Source organism: Scyliorhinus canicula, chromosome 18 (assembly GCF_902713615.1).
Source record: "Scyliorhinus canicula chromosome 18, sScyCan1.1, whole genome shotgun sequence".
Classification (NCBI taxonomy): domain Eukaryota; kingdom Metazoa; phylum Chordata; class Chondrichthyes; order Carcharhiniformes; family Scyliorhinidae; genus Scyliorhinus; species Scyliorhinus canicula.
Window position 1 is genome coordinate 53,662,583 of NC_052163.1, and position 21,512 is coordinate 53,684,094.

Genomic DNA, 21,512 nt, shown 5'->3' on the forward strand with positions numbered 1-21,512 from the left:
AAGTCAGAAATAGGAAAGGAGCAGTCACCTTGTTGGGAGTTTTCTATAGGACCCCCAATAGCAGCAGAGATTTGGAGGTACAGATTGGGAAACGGATTTTGGAAAAGTGCAGAAGTCACACGGTGGTAGTCATGGGTGACTTCAACTTCCCAAATATTGAGTGGAAACTCTTTAGATCAAATAGTTTGGATGGGGTGGTGTTTGTGCAGTGTGTCCAGGAAGCTTTTCTAACACAGTATGCAGATTGTCCGACCAGAGGGGAGGCCATATTGGATTTGGTACTTGGTAATGAACCAGGGCAAGTGATAGATTTGTTAGTGGGGGAGCATTTTGGAGATAGTGACCACAATTCTGTGACTTTCACTTTAGTAATGGAGAGGGATAGATGCGTGCAACAGGGCAAGGTTTACAATTGGGGGAAGGGTAAATACAATGCTGTCAGACAAGAACTGAAGTGCATAAGTTGGGAACATTGGCTATCAGGGAAGGACACAATTGAAATGTGCAACTTGTTCAAGGAACAGATACTACGTGTCCTTGATATGTATGTCCCTGTCAGGCAGCGAAGAGATGGTTGAGTGAGGGAACCATGGTTGACAAGAGAGGTTGAATGTCTTGTTAAGAGGAAGAAGGAGACTTATGTAAGGCTGAGGAAACAAGGTTCAGACAGGGCGCTGGAGGGATACAAGTTAGCCAGGAGGGAACTGAAGGAAGGGATTAGGAGAGCTAAGAGAGGGCATGAAAAATCTTTGACGGGTAGAATCAAGGAAAACCCCAAGGCCCTTTATGTGAGAAATATGAGAATGACTAGAGCGAGGGTGGGTCCGATCAAGGACAGTAGCGGGAGATTGTGTATTGAATCTGAAGAGGTAGGAGGTCTTCAACGAGTACTTTTCTTCAGTATTTATGAATGAGGGGCCATATTGTTGGAGAGGACAGTGTGAAACAGACTGGTAAGCTCGAAGGAGATACTTGTTAGGAAGGAAGATGTGTTAAGACATTTTGAAAAACTTGAGGATAAAAAAGTCCCCCGGGCCTGACTGGATATATTCAAGGGTTCTATGGGAAGCAAGAGATGAAATTGCAGAGCCGTTGACAATGATCTTTTCGTCCTCACTGTCAACAGGGGTGGTACCAGGGGATTGGAGAGTGGCGAATGTCGTGCCCCTGTTCAAAAAAGGGAATAGGGATAACTCTGGGAATTACAGGCCAGTTAGTCTTACTTCGGTGGTAGGCAAAGTAAACTCTGGGAATTACAGGCCAGTTAGTCTTCGGCAGTAGGCAAAGTAATGGAAAGGATACTGAGGGATAGGATTTCTGAGCATCTGGAAAGACACTGCTTGATTAGGGATAGTCATCATGGATTTGTGAGGGGTAGGTCTTGCCTCACAAGACTTATTGAATTCTTTGAGGAGGCGACCAAGCACGTGGATGAAGGTAAAGCAGTGGATGTAGTGTACATGGTTTTTAGTAAGGCATTTGATAAGGTTCCCCATGGTAGGCTTATGCAGAAAGTAAAGAGGCATGGGATAGTGGGAAATTTGGCCAGTTGGATTATGAACTGGCTAACTGATAGAAGTCAGAGAGTGGTGGTGGATGGCAAATATTCAGCCTGGAGCCCAGTTACTAGTAGCATACTGCAGGGATCAGTTCTGACTCCTCTGCTGTTTGTGATTTTCATTAATGACTTGGATGAGGGAGTTGAAGGGTGGGTCAGTAAATTTGCAGACGATACGAAGATTGGTGGAGTTGTGGATAGTGAGGAGGGCTGTTGTCGGCTGCAAAGAGACATAGATAGGATGCAGAGCTGGGCTGAGAAGTGGCAGATGGAGTTTAACCCTGAAAAGTGTGAGGTTGTCCATTTTGGAAGGACAAATATGAATGTGGAATACGGTTAACGGTAGGGTTCTTGGCAATGTGGAGGAGCAGAGAGATCTTAGGGTCTAGGTTCATAAATCTGTGAAAGTTGCCACTCAAATGGATAGAGCTGTGAAGAAGGCCTGTGTGTACTAGCGTTCATTAGCAGAGGGATTGAATTTAAGAGCCATGAGGTGACGATGCAGCTGTACAAAACTTTGGTAAGGCCACATTTGGAGTACTGTGGTCACCTCATTTTAGGAAGGATGTGGAAGCTTTGGAAAAGGTGCAAAGGAGATTTACCAGGATGTTGCCTGGAATGGAGAGTAGATCTTACGAGGAAAGAACGGAGAAGTATGAGGGGTGACTTGATAGAGGTTTATAAGATGATCAGGGGAATCGATAGAGTAGACAGTCAAAAACTTTTTCCCCATATGGAACAAACCATTACAAGGGGAAGTTGTCCCAGTTTGTACAAGTTTTCCCCGTTTTCACCCCCTCCCCCACCCACCTCATTCACCCCCTCCCCCAACCACCTCATTCACCCGAAACATCTCACTCTTTCCGACAGTCAGCTTATAACCCGAGAAGGCCCCGGACCTCTCTCATATGTCCACAATTCTCCCCGGACTCTTCAGTGGGTCTGATACGAACAGCAGCAGGTCATCTGCATACAGCGACACCCGGTGTTCCCTACTCCACTCACAATCCCCTGCCACTATTGCCCCTCCTAAGGGCCATCGGCAAGGGGTTTATAGATAGCGTGAACAGCAGCAGCGACAGCGGACACCTCTGCTTTGTTCCCCTATATTGCACTACGTGAACTCATCTTATTTGTCTGTACGCTCGCCACCTGAGCCACATACAGCAGACGCGCCCACACCATAAACTTCGGCCCAAACCCAAATCTTCCTAGACCCTCAAACAAGTACCGCCACTCGACCCGGTCAAAAGCCTTCTCCACAGGGTGGCATGTGGCGCAATGATTAGCACTGGGACTAGGGTGCTGAGGACCCGGGTTTGAATCCCAGCCCTGGATCACTGTAGAGTTTGCCCATTCTCCCCGTGTCTGCGTGGGTTTCACTCCCACAACCCAAAGATGTGCAGGTTAGGTGGATTGGCCATGCGAAATTGCCCCTTAATTGGAAAAACATAATAATAATTGGGTACTCTGAATTTATTTATTTTTTTAAAGCCTACTCCACGTCCATAGAGACCACTATCTCCAGTACCTGTCCCTTTGGCGCGAACATGATCACATTTAATAACCGCCTAATGTTACTGGAAAATTTCCTGCCCTTCAGGAAACCCGTTTGGTCCTCTGCAACCGTTCTCAGAATGCACTAACTTAGCCAACACTTTTGCATCTGTATTTAACAATGATATGGGCCTATATGACCCACACTCTAGCGGGTCCTTCCCCTTCTTAGGGATTAGAGTGATCTACGCCTGGGTCAGTGTCTCCACAGCGCCCCCTTCTCCAACACGTTGCTAAACATCCCCAATAGATGTGGTGCCAGCTCTGTCGCAAACTCCTTATAAAACTCTCCGTCCTGCCCAAGGCCTTCCCCAACTTCATCCCTTTTATGCTATCCATCAGCTCCCTCAACCCTCCAGTGCCTGACTCCTGCTCATCCAGCCGTGGGAATTCCAGCTCGTCCAAAAACTGCCCCATGTCCCCTTCCTCATCACATGGATCGGCCCCATATAACTTCTCATAGTACTCCCTGAACGCCTCATTTATCTTCCCCGACTCCGATTACCTCCCCCTTCCCAGTCCGTACTCTGAATATTTCAATAGACACGGCCTGCCTTCATAGCTGATGGGCTTGCATAAGGCTCGCCTTCTCCATATTCATACTGCAACCCCCCCTCGCCCTCCATAAATTCCCCATAGCCTTCCCCGTCGTAAGCCTAGCGAAATGCCTCTGTAACTTCTCTCTGCCAGCCCCTCCTTGGTGGGGGCCCTCATATTTCTTGTCCACCTCGACTATTTCATCCAACAACCATCTGTACTCCTCCCTCCTGCTCCTATCTCCATGCATTGAATGGAATAACCTCCCCCCAAACCACTGGCTTCAACGCCTCCCAAATTATGGCCGCCGACATCTCCCCATTCTGGTTCAACTCCATAAAATCTCTGATCATCGACTGCACCTTCTCATAGAACCCCTTATCCACTAGTAGACCCGAGTCTAACCTCCATTCGGGCCTCTGCCCCTGCCTCGGTGCACGGTCCGAGATCATGATTCCCGCGTACTCCGCCCACACCAACACCACTCGACTCACCACAAAAAATCAATTCTGGAGTATACCTTGTACACATGCAAGAAGAAGGAGTACTCCTCACCCCTGAGTTCCTAAACCACGGATCCACCATTCCCATTCTTTCCATATAGCCTCCCAGCTCTTTTGCCATCCTGAACCTTCCCATTGACGTAGGGCTCGATCTATCCACCCTCAGCTCCAGCATGCAATTAAAATCACCCCCCCATAATCAACTGATGAGTGTTCAGGTCTGGAATCGTTCCCAGTAACCCCTTCACAAACCTCACGCATCCCAATTCGGTGCAAAAACATTTCTAGCACCACAGGCACCCCCTCCAACATTCCACTCACTATCCCGTATCTCCACCTGGATCCCACAATTCTTTGGCACCTGCAAACCCCGTTCTTTTCTCAGCAGGATGGCCAAGCCCGTGACTTTGAACCGAACCCTGTGTGAAATACCTGACCCAACCATCCCTTTCTTAACCTACCCTGATCCTTCACCCGGACGTCCGTCTCCTGTAGAAAGACCACCCCCACCTTCATGCTCCTCAAGTGCACAAAGACCTGGGACCTCTTCCCCGGCTCATTCAGCCCCATATGTTCCATGTTACGAACCTTACCCGGAGGCATGCACCTCCACTCCCCTCTATTGACCGCCATCCTCCCCTTCCAATTCTGTGCCATTTAATTTCACCCTAAGCCAGGCCCATCCAAGATGGCCCCCTCTTCTGCCCATGAACCCACTTCTACTCCAACACTGCCTCATCGCGTCCCCCCCACTCCCACTTGGCCAACCTCCATGGCCACCTCCTCCACCTCACTTCCGTTCGCCAACATTATCTGCCAGCATGGCAGCTCCTGCCCAAAGGCTCCTCCTATGTGCCTCTCCACCCCTCCCCCATCTTCTCCTCCTTAGTCTGTACAAAGGGCTCCCAGTGGACCCCACCCAAACAAAGACACATCCGAAACCACAGGTCACCTCCTCCAAAAAAAACACAAATGGTGGGGGTGTGGCGGTTGCCCCCTTACAAACGTATTGCTCCTCTGCAAACAATCATAACAACAGAATCACCTCGCCCGAGAAGAAAAAATCTCCCCACCCTCTGGCCCCCACACTACTCGAATCTTCTGAACAGTTGTTCCAGCTCCTCCAACTCCCATCAACATTCAGTTCTCTCCAGTCTATGGTCTCTAATAAAGTCATTGACCTTCTCTGAGGTTTTGCAATAGTACTCCTGGCCTTCAAATGTCACCCACGATGTTGCAGGGTACAGCACCCCAAACCCGATCTGCCTTTAGTATAGAACCACTTGACCTTGTTGAATCGGCATGCATTTTTGCTCCAATGTCCTGATAGATTTGGAGTCTGTTCCGCTCCCATTCACAGTTCCGCTTCTCCTTGGGCCTTCGGAGGATCTTCTTTTCCACAACTAATGGAGCCTCACAACCAATGTCCGTGGCGGATCCTCTGCTCTTGGCTTCTGCCTTGGGGATGTGTGTACCCTATCCACCTCCAGGGCATTGTCCAGCACCCCCTCCGCCACAAGCCCCGCCAGCATCCTTTAGTCATATCACGTGGCACGCGTGCCTTACACACGTTCAGGCAAGCCAACGATATGCAGGTTCTGCTTTCTGGATATGTTCTCCTGCTCCTCTATCTTTGCCCTTAGTGACTTGCAAAGGTCACCCAGGAGCTCCACCTCTGCCTCCACCCGATCACTGTGGTCGGACATCACCTTCTCCATCTCCCAGATCTGTGACCCCTGTGTCTCCAGGCACTTCTCGACTCTCTCCATCCACCCTTTCATTGCCTTCGACCAATCTTCCTGCATCTACTTTCATTGCTGATGGAACTCTTCTTTAATAAACAACACCAACTGCTCCATCTGGGGTTTTCCAATTCGCAACAACCCTTCCCCCTCCGCCATCTTCCCAATTGTTGTTGTACCAGAGGTCTCCAGTTCCTTGGCCAGGTTTTTAGTCGTCTTCTGCCGAGTCTGATAACCAGCAGACATGCCACTCCCGGGGGGGAGCTTCTCCGCCACACCTTCGGCTACTCTTTTCCAGTCAAAAACCCCCCGCTTTCAGGAAAAAAGAGATCAAATCAACACCTTCGAACCGGAACTGGCCTGTGTGTCAGCACACGCTCCGTGACCGCCAGCGGAAGTCCTCACCTCACTGTATATTAATGTAAAGTCACCATAGTCCCAGATAACCGTGGACTGCTTTCCCCTTTGAGAGGGAGAGCTGACTGGTGGTGATTTAACTGGAGGGTCACCACGCCTCAGACGAGGGGCAAGATTGAGAAGGTGGAATCTTCATGAATAACCTCAACCGGTAAGGGGATTGAACCTGCACTGCTGCCGCCTCATTCTGCATCACGAACCACCTGTCCAGCCAACTGAGCTAAATGGATTAGCTGCCAGAGAAGCCCCACAATGGATGCATCTAGGCATGGTTCAGATGACCTGTGTATTAAGTCATCTATGCCTCATCAATGCTGAACCCTCTGCTCCCCACTAACCCCCACACTGCCCGTATACCACCTCCCAACACAAATAATTTCCACTGTCAATTATCCCTCAATCTCATTTATATATAACCTGTGCCCATCTTCTACACATTATTTATTTCAAGGCAGGAAGTGACGAGGAGAAGATTTGGCAATGGAGACTTCAAATAAAATGTATAATTCATGAACATTTTTAAATACAATAGCACGGCACCATTTTATTAATATCTGAGTGAATGATCTGTGCAGCAGAAAAAAGATTCCTCTCGTATTTCCTGTTTATTACTCCGATTTGGTGCAATCACTGTGGTTTCAACAGAGTGAGAGGCAGGCTGCTGGCTCCCTACTCACACACACAGATTCTCTTGGTGAAGATACTCTGGGTTTTGAGGCAATGATAAGTGGAGAATGCCTTAACATAAGAATTAGGAGCAGGAGTAGGCCATCTGGCCCCTCGAGCCTGCTCCGTCATTCAATGAGATCATGGCTGATCTTTTGTGGACTCAGCTCCATTTCCAGCCTGAACACCATAACCCTTAATCCCTTTATTCTTCAAAAAACTATCTATCTTTACCTTAAAAACATTTAATGAAGGAGCCTCAACTGGACAAGGAATTCCATAGATTCACAACCCTTTGGGTGAAGAAGTTCTTCCTAAACTCAGTCCTAAATCTACTTCCTCTTATTTTTAGGCTATGCCCCCTAGTTCTGCTTTCACCCACCAGTGGAAACAACCTGCTTGCATCTATCCTATCTACTCCCTTCATAATTTTATATGTTTCTATAAGATCCCCCCCTCATCCTTCTAAATTCCAACGAGTACAGTCCCAGTCTACTCAACCTCTCCTCGTAATCCAACCCCTTCAGTTCTGGGATTAACCTAGTGAATCTCCTCTGCACACCCTCCAGCGCCAGTACGTCCTTTCTCAGGTAAGGAGACCAAAACTGAACACACTACTCTAGGTGTGGCCTCAAACACCTTATACAATTGCAGCATAACCTCCATAGTCTTAAACTCCATCCCTCTAGCAATGAAGGACAAAATTCCATTTGCCGCCTTAATCACCTGTTGCACCTGTAAATCAACTTTTTGCGACTCATGCACTAGCACACCCAGGTCTCTCTGCACAGCAGCATGTTTTAATATTTTATCATTTAAATAATAATCCCTTTTGCTGTTATTCCTACCAAAATGGATAACCTCACATTTTTCAACATTGTATTCCATCTGCCAGACACTAGCCCATTCACTTAACCTATCCAAATCTCTCTGCAGACTTCCAGTATCCTCTGCATTTTTGCTTTACCACTCATCTTAGTGTCGTCTGCAAACTTGGACACATTGCCCTTGGTCCCCAACTCCAAATCATCTATGTAAATTGTGAACAATTGTGGGCCCAACACTGATCCCTGAGGGACACCATTAGCTACTGATTGCCAACCAGAGAAACACCCATTAATCCCCACTCTTTGCTTTCTAATAATTAACCAATCCTCTACCCATGCTACTACTTTACCCTTAATGCCATGCATGTTTATCTTATGCAGCAACCTTTTGTGTGGCACCTTGTCAAAGGCTTTCTGGAAATCCAGATATACCACATCCATTGGCTCCCCGTTATCTACTGCACTGGTAATGTTCTCAAAAAATTCCACTAAATTAGTTAGGCACAACCTGCCCTTTATGAACCTATGCTGCGTCTGCCCAATGGGACAATTTCCATCCCGATGCCTCGCTATTTCGTCTTTGATAGATGTCAGCGTTTTTCCTACTATCGAAGTTAAGCTCACTGGCCTCTAATTACCCGCTTTCTGCTGACCTTTTTTAAACAGTGGTGTCACGTTTGCTAATTTCCAATCCGCCGGTTGTGTCCTTCCATGTGTCAGCACGGTGGCACAGTGGTTAGCACTGCTGCCTCACAGCACCAGGGGCACAGGTTCAATTCCAATCTTGGGTGATTGTGTGGAGTTTGCATGTTCTCCCCGTGTCTGGGTGATCCGGTTTCCTCCCATAGTCCAAAGATGTGAGGTTAGGTGAAATGGGCATGTTAAATTGCCCCTTATTGTTACAGCGATAGGGCAGGGAGCAGGCCTAGGTGGGGTGCTCTTTCTGAGGCAGACACAATGAACTGAATGGCCCCCTTCTGCACTGTAGGGATTCTATGATTCTGTGTTCCATCTTCCCTCTCATCGCCCACCCACATTTTCCTGCCCGCCAAGAGCTGGAGAGTTTTCGTATTTCCCATTTAACAGGTCAACTATACCTCCAACAGTGCATTACTCCCTCAGTACTAAAATGTTGAACTAGATTACATGTTCAAGTCTTTGAAGTCAAAGACAAGAGTGCTACCGATGCAGCCAAGGCTGACTGCAGTTTTCAGCTGCTGTAACAAAGAGACTACACAAGCACAATGCGTTAATGTCCTTCACTTTTAATTAAAATTTTCAGACAATTAAATAAATAATTGGATAGATAAAAGCTAATACAAAGATAAAAAGGCTTCAATTTTTTTTAATTTTTTTTTAAATAATTTTTATTAAAGAAATTTTTCAAAATACAAACATTTTAACCCCCCCTACATTTACATTTAAATTATAACAAAACAAAGTCAAACCCCCCTACTTAACAAAAATAGAAAGAAGGTCCCCCCCCCCCCCTACTCGCGCGTCCCCCCCACCCCGCCCCCCCCCGCCGGCGAACCGACAGTCAGACCAACTTATCATTTCTAGCAGCGTCCTCGGGCAGGCCTTGCCCATGCCACCACCGCTACCGTACTTCCTTCGTCTTTGTCCCCCCTCTCCCCCCCCCCCTCCCTCCCGCCCTCCCCTCCCCTCCCGGGTTGCTGCTGTCACGGCCTCAGTTTCTATCTCTGATTCAAGAGGTCTAGGAAGGGTTGCCATCGCCTGAAAAACCCCTGCACCGACCCTCTCAGGGCGAATTTGATCCTTTCCAATTGGATGAAGTTTGCCATGTCGTTTAACCAGGTGTTAACACTCGGAGGCCTTTCGTCCCTCCACTGAATCAAGATCCTCCTCCGAGCCACCAAGGACGCAAAGGCTAATATTCCAGCCTCCCTCGCCTCCTGTACCCCCGGTTCCACCCCAACCCCGAAGATCGCAAGTCCCCATCTTGGCTTGACCCTGGACCCCACCACTCTTGACACCGTCCCTGCCACCCCCTTCCAGAACTCCTCCAGTGCCGGACATGCCCAAAACATATGTGCATGATTCGCAGGGCTTCCCGAACATCTAATACACCTGTCTTCACCCCCGAAAAACCGACTCATCCTTGTCCCCGTCATGTGGGCTCTATGCAGTACCTTAAATTGAATGAGACTTAGTCTCGCACATGACGACGACGAGTTGACCCTCTCCAGGGCGTCTGCCCATGTCCCGTCCTCTATCTGTTCCCCCAGCTCTAACTCCCACTTATCTTTCAGCTCCACTACTGGTACCTCCTCCACCTCCTGCATAATCTTATAGATGTCCGAGATCTTCCCCTCCCCGACCCAGACCCCTGATAGCACCCTATCACTCACCCCCCTGTCGGGGAGCGCGGGGAACCCCGCTACCTGTCGTCTGGCAAATGCCTTCACTTGGAGGTACCTGAACGTGTTCCCCGGGGGGAGCCCAAATTTCTCCTCCAGCTCTCCCAGGCTCGCAAACCTCCCCTCTATAAACAAGTCCCTCAGTTGTCTAATACCCGCCCTCTGCCAGCTCTGGAATCCCCCTCCTGTGTTTCCCGGCGCAAATCTGTGGTTCCCTCTTAGTGGTGCCCCTATCAGACCTCCCACTTCCCCCCTGTGTCGCCTCCACTGCCCCCAGATCTTGAGGGTGGCCGCCACCACCGGGCTCGTGGTATACCTCGTGGGAGGGAGCGGCCATGGTGCCGTTACCAGTGCCCCTAAGCTTATGTTGCCGCAGGACGCCCTCTCCATGCGCTTCCAGGCTGCCCCCTCCCCTTCCATCATCCACTTTCGTACCATCGATGTATTTGCCGCCCAGTAATATCCTGAAAGGTTGGGTAACGCCAGCCCTCCACTATCCCTACTCCGCTCCAAAAAGACCCTTCTAACTCTCGGGGTGCCATGTGCCCACACATACCCCATGATACTACTCGTTACCTTCTTGAAAAAGGCCCTGGGGAGGAAGATGGGCAGACACTGGAACAAAAACAAGAACCTCGGGAGGACCGTCATTTTAACTGACTGCACCCTCCCTGCCAGCGACAGCGGCACCATGTCCCACCTCTTAAACTCCTCCTCCATCTGTTCCACCAGTCTGGAAAAGTTCAACTTGTGGAGGGTCCCCCAGTTCTTTGCCACCTGCACCCCCAAATACCTAAAACTTTTAACTGCTCTTTTGAAGGGGAGCCTCCCAATTCCCTCCCCTTGGTCTCCCGGGTGTATTACAAAGACCTCACTTTTCCCCAGATTTAATTTATACCCCGAAAAGTCCCCGAACTCCGCTAGTATCCCCATTACCTCCGGCATTCCCCCCTCCGGGTCTGCCACATACAACAACAAATCATCCGCATAGAGCGAGACCCGATGTTCCTCCCCTCCCCTTGTCAGTCCTCTCCACCCCCCTGAACCCCTCAGTGCCATCGCCAACGGCTCAATCGCTAATGCAAAGAGTAAGGGAGATAGGGGACATCCCTGCCTAGTACCTTGATGGAGCCCAAAATATTCTGACCTCCTCCCGTTTGTTACCACACTTGCCATCGGAGCTGAATAGAGCAGTTTTACCCACTTGATAAATCCCTCCCCAAACCCAAACCTTTCCAACGTCTCCCACAAGTATTCCCACTCCATCCTGTCAAATGCCTTCTCCGCGTCCAGCACTACCACTATCTCCGCCTCCCCTTCCACTGCTGGCATCATAATCACATTTAACAATCTCCGGACATTTGTGTTAAGTTGACGTCCCTTCACGAACCCCGTCTGGTCTTCATGGACTACCCCTGGCACACAGTCCTCTATCCTGGTTGCCAGGACCTTTGCTAACAGCTTGGCGTCAACATTCAGGAGGGAGATGGGCCTGTAGGACCCGCACTGGACCGGGTCCTTGTCCCGCTTCAAAATCAAGGAGATCAGGTTTCCTGCGACATTGTTGGGGGCAGAACCCCCCCCTCGCGCGCCTCATTAAAGGCTCGCACCAGCACTGGACCCACCAAGTCCACAAATTTCCTGTAAAACTCCACCGGGAACCCATCCGGCCCCGGCGCCTTCCCCGCCTGCATCTGGCCTATCCCTTTAATTAGCTCCTGCAGCTCTATCGGCGCCCCCAACCCTTCTACCAGCTCCTCCTGTACCTTTGGGAACCCCAATTTGTCGAGAAAGTTCTTCATTCCCCCTCTCCTCTTCGGCGGTTCAGACCTATACAATTCCCTATAGAAGTCCCTAAAGACCCTATTCACCTCTTGCCCCTTCTGCACTACGTCCCCACCCCTCTCTCTCACTCCTCCAATCTCTCTGGCTGCATCTCGCTTACGAAGCTGGTGTGCCAGCATCCTGCTCGCCTTTTCCCCGTACTCATACGCCGCACCCTGCGCCCTTCTCCACTGCATTTCCGCCTTCCTAGTGGTCAGTAGGTCGAACCTGGCCTGCAAGCTACGCCGCTCCCTTAATAGCCCCTCCTCTGGTGCCGCCGCATATTTCCTATCTACTTCTAGGAGCTCCCCCACCAGCCTCTCCCTTTCCTGCCTCTCCTTCCTCTCTCTGTGTGCCCTTATGGAGATCAGCTCTCCTCTAATCACTGCTTTCAAGGCCTCCCAGACCGTCCCCACCTGCACCTCACCTGTGTCATTCGTACCCAGATAGTTCTCAATGCCCGTTCTCACCCTTCTGCACACCTCTTCGTCCGCCAACAGCCCTACATCCAGGCGCCACAACGGGCGTTGATCCCGCGCCTCCCCCATGTCCACGTCCACCCAATGTGGTGCATGGTCCGATATCGCAATGGCCGAGTACTCCGTGCCCTGCACTCTCGGTATCAGCCCCCTGTTCAATACGAAAAAATCGATCCTAGAGTACACTCTGTGGACGTGGGAGAAAAAAGAATACTCCCTCGCCCTAGGTCTACCAAATCTCCATGGGTCTACCCCTCCCATCTGCTCCATGAACCCCCTTAACACCTCTGCCGCTGCCGGCCTCCTATTCGTCCTGGAACTCGATCTATCCAGCCCAGGGTCTAACACCGTATTAAAGTCCCCTCCCATGATCAGGCCCCCTGCCTCCAGTCCCGGGATGAGGCCCAGCAGGCGCCTCATAAAACCCGCGTCGTCCCAGTTCGGGGCATACACATTTACCAGTACCACATTCTCTCCCTGCAACCTACCCCTCACCATCACGTACCTGCCCTCCTTGTCTGCCACCACCTCTGCCGCCACAAACGACACCCTCTTTCCCACCAAAATCGCCACCCCCGGTTCTTGATATCCAAGCCTGAGTGGAACACCTGTCCCACCCACCCCCTTCTCAGGCGGACCTGATCTGCTACCCTCAAATGAGTCTCCTGCAGCATTGCTACATCAGCCTTCAGTCCCTTCAGGTGTGAGAAGACCCTTGATCTTTTGACCGGCCCATTCAGCCCCCTTACGTTCCACGTGATCAATCGGATCGCAGAGCGACCCGTCCCTACTCCCTGTCGATTAGCCATGTCTTGTCCCTTGCTCGCCCCGGGTCATCCCTCCTTTTCTGACCCGCTTCCCATAGCGATCCCCCCCCCCCACCCCCCCGGCTCTCCCCTTCTCGTCCCTGGTCTTTCCAGCAGCAACCCGGTGTCCCCCCCAGACCCCCCCCAGACCCCCCCCCCCCTGGCTAGGACCCCTCCTAGCCGCGATGTACCCAACATCGTACTCCCGAGAGTCAGCTGGTCTCCGCTGACCCGGCTGCTCCTGCCACATTCCGACTCCTCCCGGTTCACCCCATCTGCGCCCGTGAAAGATCCCCTTAAAACCCCATAGAAAGACCCGCATAATCAACCCGCTCCCCCCCGTCCCGTCTCCCCAACTTAACGATATAAATACCCAATGGCAACTAAATACATAAATACTTAACTACATACTTAAATAACAAAATAATTAACTAGCTATCAACTAACAGTGTGCCCAACCATCACCCTCCATCAAACAGTATAAATAACCGCAGATAACCATAACCCGAAAAGAAAAAAAGAACAAAAAACCCCCCCAAGCACCCAAAGAAAAAGGGTAAGAGGGGTAAATAACTAAGGGAAATTGGAAACGGGAAGAAACACCCCATAAGAAGCCAACGACCCACAATAGAGATTTCAACAGTACAAATATACAGAAACACCCAACAACTCGAAACCTTCAAGATATTCAGAAAAGTCAACCGTTCGAGAAAAAACACCCCAAACAATCCACGAAACTGTTACCCAGTTCCGACCTGGCCTGAAAAAGAAAAGGGCCACTTGCTCAATCAAGAGTCCCCAGGCGGCTACGACCGCCGGTGCTCCCAGGTTTTAGTTCGTGTCCAAATTTTCCTCTTGTACAAAGGTCCAGGCCTCCTCTGGGGACTCGAAATAATGATGTTGGTCCTTGTAGGTGACCCACAAGCGCGCCGGTTGCAGCATTCCAAATTTGATCTTTTTCGCGTGTAGCACCGCCTTTGTCCGGTTGTACCGGGCCCGCCGCTTTGCCACCTCCGCACTCCAGTCCTGGTACACCCTTACCGTTGAGTTCTGCCACTTGCTGCTTTTCTCCCTTTTTGCCCACCTCAGGACTTTCTCTCGATCACTTAGCCGCTGGAACCGCACCAGCACCGCCCTCAGGGGCTCGTTTGCCCTAGGCCTCCTGGCCATGACCCGGTATGCCTCTTCCAGTTCCAGGGGCGCCGGACCGGCCCCTTCCCCCATCAGGGAGCTCAACATCTCCGCCACATATCCCGGGAGATCCGACCCCTCCAGGCCTTCTTCCAGGCCCAGGATCCTCAAATTTTTCCTCCTCATCCGAGTGTCCAGCTCCTCGAAGCGGCTCTGCCACTTCATGTGGAGTGCCTCGTGCACCTCCACCTTTGCCCCGATGACTGTGGCCTCCTCCTCCCTCACGGTCATCTCCTGCTGCAGATCTTTAATCGACGCCTCTTGGATCGCCTGGGCTCCCACCAACCTGGTGGCCGTCGCGTTCATGGACTCTAAGAGCTCCACTTTCATCTCCGTGAAAAAACGGAGGAGAGCGGCCTGCTGCTCCTCCGCCCATTTCTTCCACTCCTCCGATGCGCCGCCGGCCGCCATTTTGATTTTCTTCCCCCGCTTTTTTTGGGGAGCTGCTGCCGTTTTTCTTGCCGCTCCACTCCGGGTACCGACCATAAAATCGGTCTAGTTCTCCTCAGGGGACCTTCCCCCACCGGGATTCGTTTTTTCAGCACCGTTGGGGCCCTCCAATTGGCCCAAAAACACCTTTGTCGCAGGAGCTTCCAAATGTGCGGCTTAGCTAGTCATAGCCGCAACCGGAAGTCCAATTTTTTTTTTAAAGTTGGGAATTGTTTTCTTAAAAAATTCGACATTCCACCAAATAAAGTTAACTCTTAAGCATTGAACGTGGCTAGCTGTAATTATGAACTTAGTATGCCATTTAAAAACTCATTTGTCCCTCATTCAACATGATGCAACTTTTTCAAGGGTTCTTCCAGCAGGACTGGGAGTTTGAGAGTGGAAATACTAGTCAATTCAATTGGTTTCCACTGATTGCTGCTTTGGTGGGGCGGGAGGGAGTTGCCTCAACAGTGCACCCTCTGGAGAAGTAGAAAATAACAACCTCCAAGGTGTTCCGTCATTTGCGGACTCTGGAAGTTATTGCCCCGCGAATGGGGAATGCTGACAGTTTCGCAGACATTTCGACTGCAAAGTTAGGGCCATTCTGTTTGTTAGGAATTAGTAAATGTAACTGAGGTTTTACTCAGAACCAAGACAGCGGTCATTCTTAAATAGAAGATGCACCTGGGACTGGGTTCAAGTTTCTGTACATATTCACTGAGCCATTCTCACAAAGATAAAAGCAAATTACTGCAGATGCTGGAATCTGAAACACAACCAGAAAATACTGGACGATCTCAACAGGTCTGACAGCATCTGTGGAGAGAGGAGGGAGCTAACGTTTCAAGTCTGGATGACTCTTTGTCAAAGAGCGATTCTCACTTTTTTTTGTAATCAGAATTGTTTACTTTTTTCAAAATGTATTCTTTCGTGGGATCGGAGTGTCGCTGGCAAATTTATTTTATAAATTTAGAGTACCCAATTCTTTCTTATTTCCAATTCCGGAACAATTTATTGAGGCCAATCCACCTACCTGCATATCTTTGGGTTGTGAGAGTGAGACCCACGCAGACACGAGGAGAATGTTCAAACTCCACATGGACAGTGACAGTAATTAGGGATGGGCAATAAAGAGTCAACCACATTGCTGTGAGTCACATGTAGACCAGACCAGGTAAGGATGGCAGATTTCCTTCCCGAAAGGAACAATGGCGAACCGGATTGTTTTTTTTAAAAAATTAATTTTATTCCAAACGTGTAAAAAAAAAAGCAACATTTTACGAGACACACTCCACAAACCCACAGTTTGAACAATTTTTACCCTTTTTACCCTCTCCTGTCCCCCCCCCCCCCCCCCTCGCGTTGAACAGTTCCTGAAACATCGTCATGAACAACCCCCACCATATCTCTGCTGACCCCCTCAACTAAAACTAAAATTTAATCTTTTCCACCAAAACGGAGAAAATCCTTCATCCTCCACCCCTGGCGACAGCATACCTGTAGGAGGGAAGAAAAACCTCAAAGTCTGTTCTTGACCGCGTGGTGTTGGTAAAACTTTGTTTAATTCGGAAAAACTGTGTGCACACAGAAGAGATAGATTCCGCGACAATCCTGTAGCTCGCAAAAGTCAGCTCTGCCTGTCCTCAGCATTACATGCATACATATTTAAAGTTCTTTGGAGTCACAAGCAGGTATTGACGTCACTGAATCATTCGGAACAATACAAAGTGATCAGAATGCATATTTCCTGGTCCCCATAATAGGAAAACGATTAAAGAATACAATGTTTCCTTACAATCTCATGGGTTTGTGCTTAACATATTTAAGTTCTAGAAGAGGTGCAAATGTGTTGGACAATGAATCCCTAGACTTACTGGGGCCTCCTGTGTTTGCCTTTTCATATTCAAATGCTCCATGAGATGATTAAATAATTTCCAATGTGGGTGATTTTAACCCCTTGCTTGCTGGTTTTCCCTTGGTGTATGTTTAACCCCTTGCCTGCTGGTTTGCCCTTGTCCTGTGCGATTACAATACTTTGAAACATCTTTATTATACCAATCCTGACACATATAGCAATTTCCTCCACTAACAATACCTGACTTCCAATTTAGCAAGATCCTTCTCGTAGCAATTGGAGAGCCCCCCTTCCACTCCAGCAGCTCCAACACTTCTGATATCCCAAAGATCGTCACCATTGGGTCCGGCCTGACCTCGATCGCCACCATCTTAGATAACTTCCCAAGCACCACTTCCCAGTATTTCTCCAACTTGTTGCAACCCCAGAACATGTGCGTATGATTCACTGGCCCCCGTCCACACGTCGCGCAGTCATTGATCACCCCTTGGAAGGGTCATATGCACCCTATGCGCCAACGTAACCTGAATCAAGCTCACCCTCGCACAGGAAGAGGTTGAATTCACCCTACGTATCGCTTGGCACCACAGACCCCAGCCTATCTTCCCCCTCCCCCCACTCCCTCCAACACCTCCTCCCATTTATCTTTGATCTTCACCACTTGCTCCCCTAACCACTCATATATATCCCTAATCCTACCCTCTCCCAACTCATCCAGGAGCAGTAGTTTCTCCAATAGGGTGCACTCCGGCGACCTGGGAAACCTCGTCTCTCACCTGCATATATCTGATTTTACCCCCCCCCCCCCCCCCCCTTGGCAACTCAAACCTCTCGCACAGCTCATCAGACCTGCAAACTTTCCTTCCAAGTAAAAGTCCCTTACCCTCACCAGCCCCACCTCTCTCCACTTCCCATACATCCCATCCATCTCCCCCAATGCTCATTTGTCTGTGCAGCATACGTACAGTTTGCCATCGGGGCTACATACAACTGATGCACCCAAGCCACAAAATTCGGGATGAGTTAGAGACAATAACTACAGCACCCACTTCTTCTGGCATTTCGAAATAATTCTCCCAGCCTTCGAATGTGACCCACAGTTTCGCTGGGTACAGTATTCCAAACCGAATCTTTCTTCGGTACAAAATCACCTTGGCTCTGTTAAATCCAGCACGCCTCTTCGCCAGCTCCACACCAATGACCTGGTATACTCGGACATGATTTCCCTCTTGCTTCTCCCTGCCCCACCGCAGGATCATCTCCTTTTTCACAAACATGTGCAACCGCACGAATCACAGCCCGGGCGGCTCCCATGCACCCAGCTTCTACCTTCGAGACCCCTATGCCCTGTCCACTTCCAGGACCTTGTCCAGCACCCTCTCCTCCACCAACCCGGCCAGCATCCTCAAACATACTTTGTGGCGCTCATTCCTTCCACACCCTCTGACAGACCCACAATTCGCAGGTTTTGACGCCTGGACTTGTTCTCCTGCTCCTCGACCTTCACTCTCAGCGACTTGCATAGGTCCCCCAGGATCCACATCTCCGCCTCCAGCGACACAATCCAATCTCTCTGGTCGGACACCACCTTCTTCTTCTCACGTATCATCCTTCCTTATGCCTCAAGGCAAACAGTTCACTGATGCTCGCAGAGGTGCTACTGCTCCCTCAATGGCCTTCGACCAGTCGCCATGCACCTCCTTCCTTTGCTGGTAAAATTCGTCTCTGATAAAGGCCAGCAACTGCTCTATCTGGGGCTTTCCCACTGGTGACGACCTTTCCCCCTCAGCCATTCACAAAATTGTTGCTGTGCCACATGTCTCCTCAATTCCTTAAGCAGGTCTTTAACTGTGTTTTTCCGCGTCTGGTAGCCAGTAGACATGCCAACCTTGGGGAGACGCTCTCCCTCTACACCTTCTGCACCATTTTCCTGCCGGAGCTACCCCAGTAATGGGTATAAAGTGGCCAAAACAACGCTTTTGAGCCAGAATTGCCCTGTGTGTGACCACTCACTCCATGGCTGGCACTGGAAGTCCAAATTGATTTTTACAATAATTGACAATAATTTAATGGTCACCATTACTGGTCATCAATTCCTGATTGATTAATTGAATTAAAAATTTACCAGGTGTCATGGCGGGATTTGAACCTGTGTCCCTGAAGTGTTAACCTGGGACTCTGGATTACTAGTCCAGTGATATTCCTGCTATCTGCCCCCCAAATAAAATCAATGTTAATTAAACAAACGTCAGGAACAAATAGATTCCTGAAGTCTTTTAATCAGATTCTTGTTTCAGCTGTCCATCAGGAGCAGATGGGAGGTGGGGTAAGGAGGTGAGGTGGGGAGTGATGAGAGAGAGAGATCGGGAATGATCGGTTCCAGTAGTAGCTATATTTAAACAATATAATGAGTGTACTTGCATACTACAGAGTAGCAGGGAATCTGGACATTCTCAATGATGAAACTATCATCTTGAATTGTTGGCCAATTAGCTTCGAGGAGTAGCAATTAACAGTTGGTACTGTTAACTTTCACAGTGATTAATATGTCTTAATTAAATCCATTCCCTTTTGAAAGAGTAAGATTGTACATGGTATTTTTAACTACTACATATTATATAGTAAGAGTGTATGACATCTACTGGCGGTAGTTTCAGCAAAAGCAACATATGTATTAGGTCCCATTCTTCAAAATTTACTGTGACCAATTTCACTGCCCTGGCGCTAAACATAATATTGACCAATAATCTTTGTAATTTCTGTGCAATATAACAGGACATTAGTAGCTGGCCTGAAATTAAAAACAGCTTTTCGAAAGTCACTGGGAGCTCTTTCTCAGGTCACTTTGTAGCCTCGAGTGAGGATGACTGTCTCTTGACACTGAAGTAGCTGACCGTGACAAGGGTTGTAAAAGTCAGTAACTGTGAGAGTCCCCCTCTCTCTATTTGTACTCCTTTTGCTGCTGTGCTTTCTTCTTTTTTTTACAGATTATGCATGAAAAAAAAATGCTTGGCAGCACACAACTGCTGAACATAACTTCACTCCTGACAGATCTTTCTCAGGCTGGATCATAAACAGGGGACATTTATCTATTGTGATAACCCCAAGAAGACATCAGACCTACGCTATGGTTTTACTGAGTCAACCAACAGGCTTCGTGGAACAAATAATATAACTGGGGTTGTAACAACAAATGATATTCACTTCACATTTTTAACATAATGAAATAGGGGAGGCAGTGGCATGGTGGTATTGTCACTGGACTAATAATCGACACCAGTGCAATCTTCAGACATTTGAGGAACAGTATTTGAAGACCGAGACCTCACATCCAGCACCAAGCACATGGTCTGTAGTGCAGTGGTGGTTCCCCGCCCCCCCTGTAGAATCATAAACATGCACGATGTACAGCAGATACCTCAAATCCCTGGAAATATATCACCAACATTGACTCTGCAAAATCCTGCAAATCCACTGGCAGGATAGGCATACCAATGTGAGTGTCCGCTCCCAGGCCAATATCGGCAGTATCGAGGCACTGATCGCGCTCAACCAGCTGCGATGGGCAGGCCATGCCCGACACAAGATTCCTGAAACAAGTCTACTCCGTGCTCCACAATAGTATGCAATCACTAGGAGGGCAGAGGAAATGCTACAAGGACACTCTGAATGCCTCCCGAAATAAATACAACATTTCCACTGACAGGTGGGAATTGCTTGCTTAGATCACACAAACTGGAGAACCATCTGCAAAGGCACCAATCACCTCGAGCGTCACTGGGTGAAACACGAGGAGGCCAAGCGTAAACGGAAAGAGCGCAGAATCCCATCCACCTCATCAAACACCAAACCTGTGGCAGAATCTACGGATCCTGGATTGGAATTATCATCCACCGCAGAACCCACCTCCCCGGAGTGGAAACAAGTCATCCTCGACCCTGAGGGACTGCCCAAAAAGAAGTAATCCAGAGACTCGGGTTGGTGCTCCGGGGCCCTGGGTACGAATCCCGCCACGGCAGATAGTGAAGTTGAAATTCCACTTAAAAGTTGAATTAAAAGTCTAATGATGACCATGAAACCATTGTCGGTTGTTGTGAAAACCCACCTGGTTCACTAATGTCCTTTAGGGACAGAAATCTGCCATCTTACCTGGTCTGGCCGACAGCTAACTCTGGACCCAGAACAATATTGTGGTTTACTTTTAACTGCCCACTGAAATGGCCTAGCAAGCTACTCAGTTCAAGGGCAATTAGGGATGTGCAATAAATGTTGGCCCAGCCAGTGATGTCCACATCCCATAAATGAATAACACAAAAAAAACCAAGGCGCTTCAGGGGAGCATTATAAAACAGCGTGTGATGCTGAGCCACATGAGGCGATATTAGGTCAGGTGACCAAAATCTTGGTCACCGAGTTAGGTTTGAAAGAGTGTCTGAAAGGAGGAAAATGGAGGTAGAGAGACAGAGAGGTGTAGGGAGGGGATTCCAGAGCTTGGGGACCTCCATACCACCAGCAATGTTGATGTGATTCAAATCAGGAAATGCTCAAGAGGCCAGAATTAGAAGAGCACGGATAACTTGGAAAGAGCAAAGAAAAGTACAGCACAGGAACAGGCCCTTTGGCCACTGGAGGAGATTGCAGAGGCAGGGAGGGACCAGGCTATTTCACATTTACAGTTACATTAAAAAATAAAGGATACTGCAGAAATTAAAAGCAACGGTCAAGATCATTATTAAC

At 49.1% G+C, this 21,512-nt stretch overlaps 1 protein-coding gene across 1 annotated transcript in view; it reads left to right on the forward strand.

Moving 5' to 3' along the window:
• Positions 1-18,893: 18,893 nt before the first annotated feature.
• Positions 18,894-21,512, forward strand: part of tmem220 (transmembrane protein 220) — a 38,382-nt gene continuing 35,763 nt past the window's right edge. The window contains exon 1 of the mRNA XM_038777866.1: positions 18,894-20,773. The gene's annotated coding sequence lies outside the window, so the exon portion shown is untranslated. The remainder of the gene's footprint in view (positions 20,774-21,512) is intronic.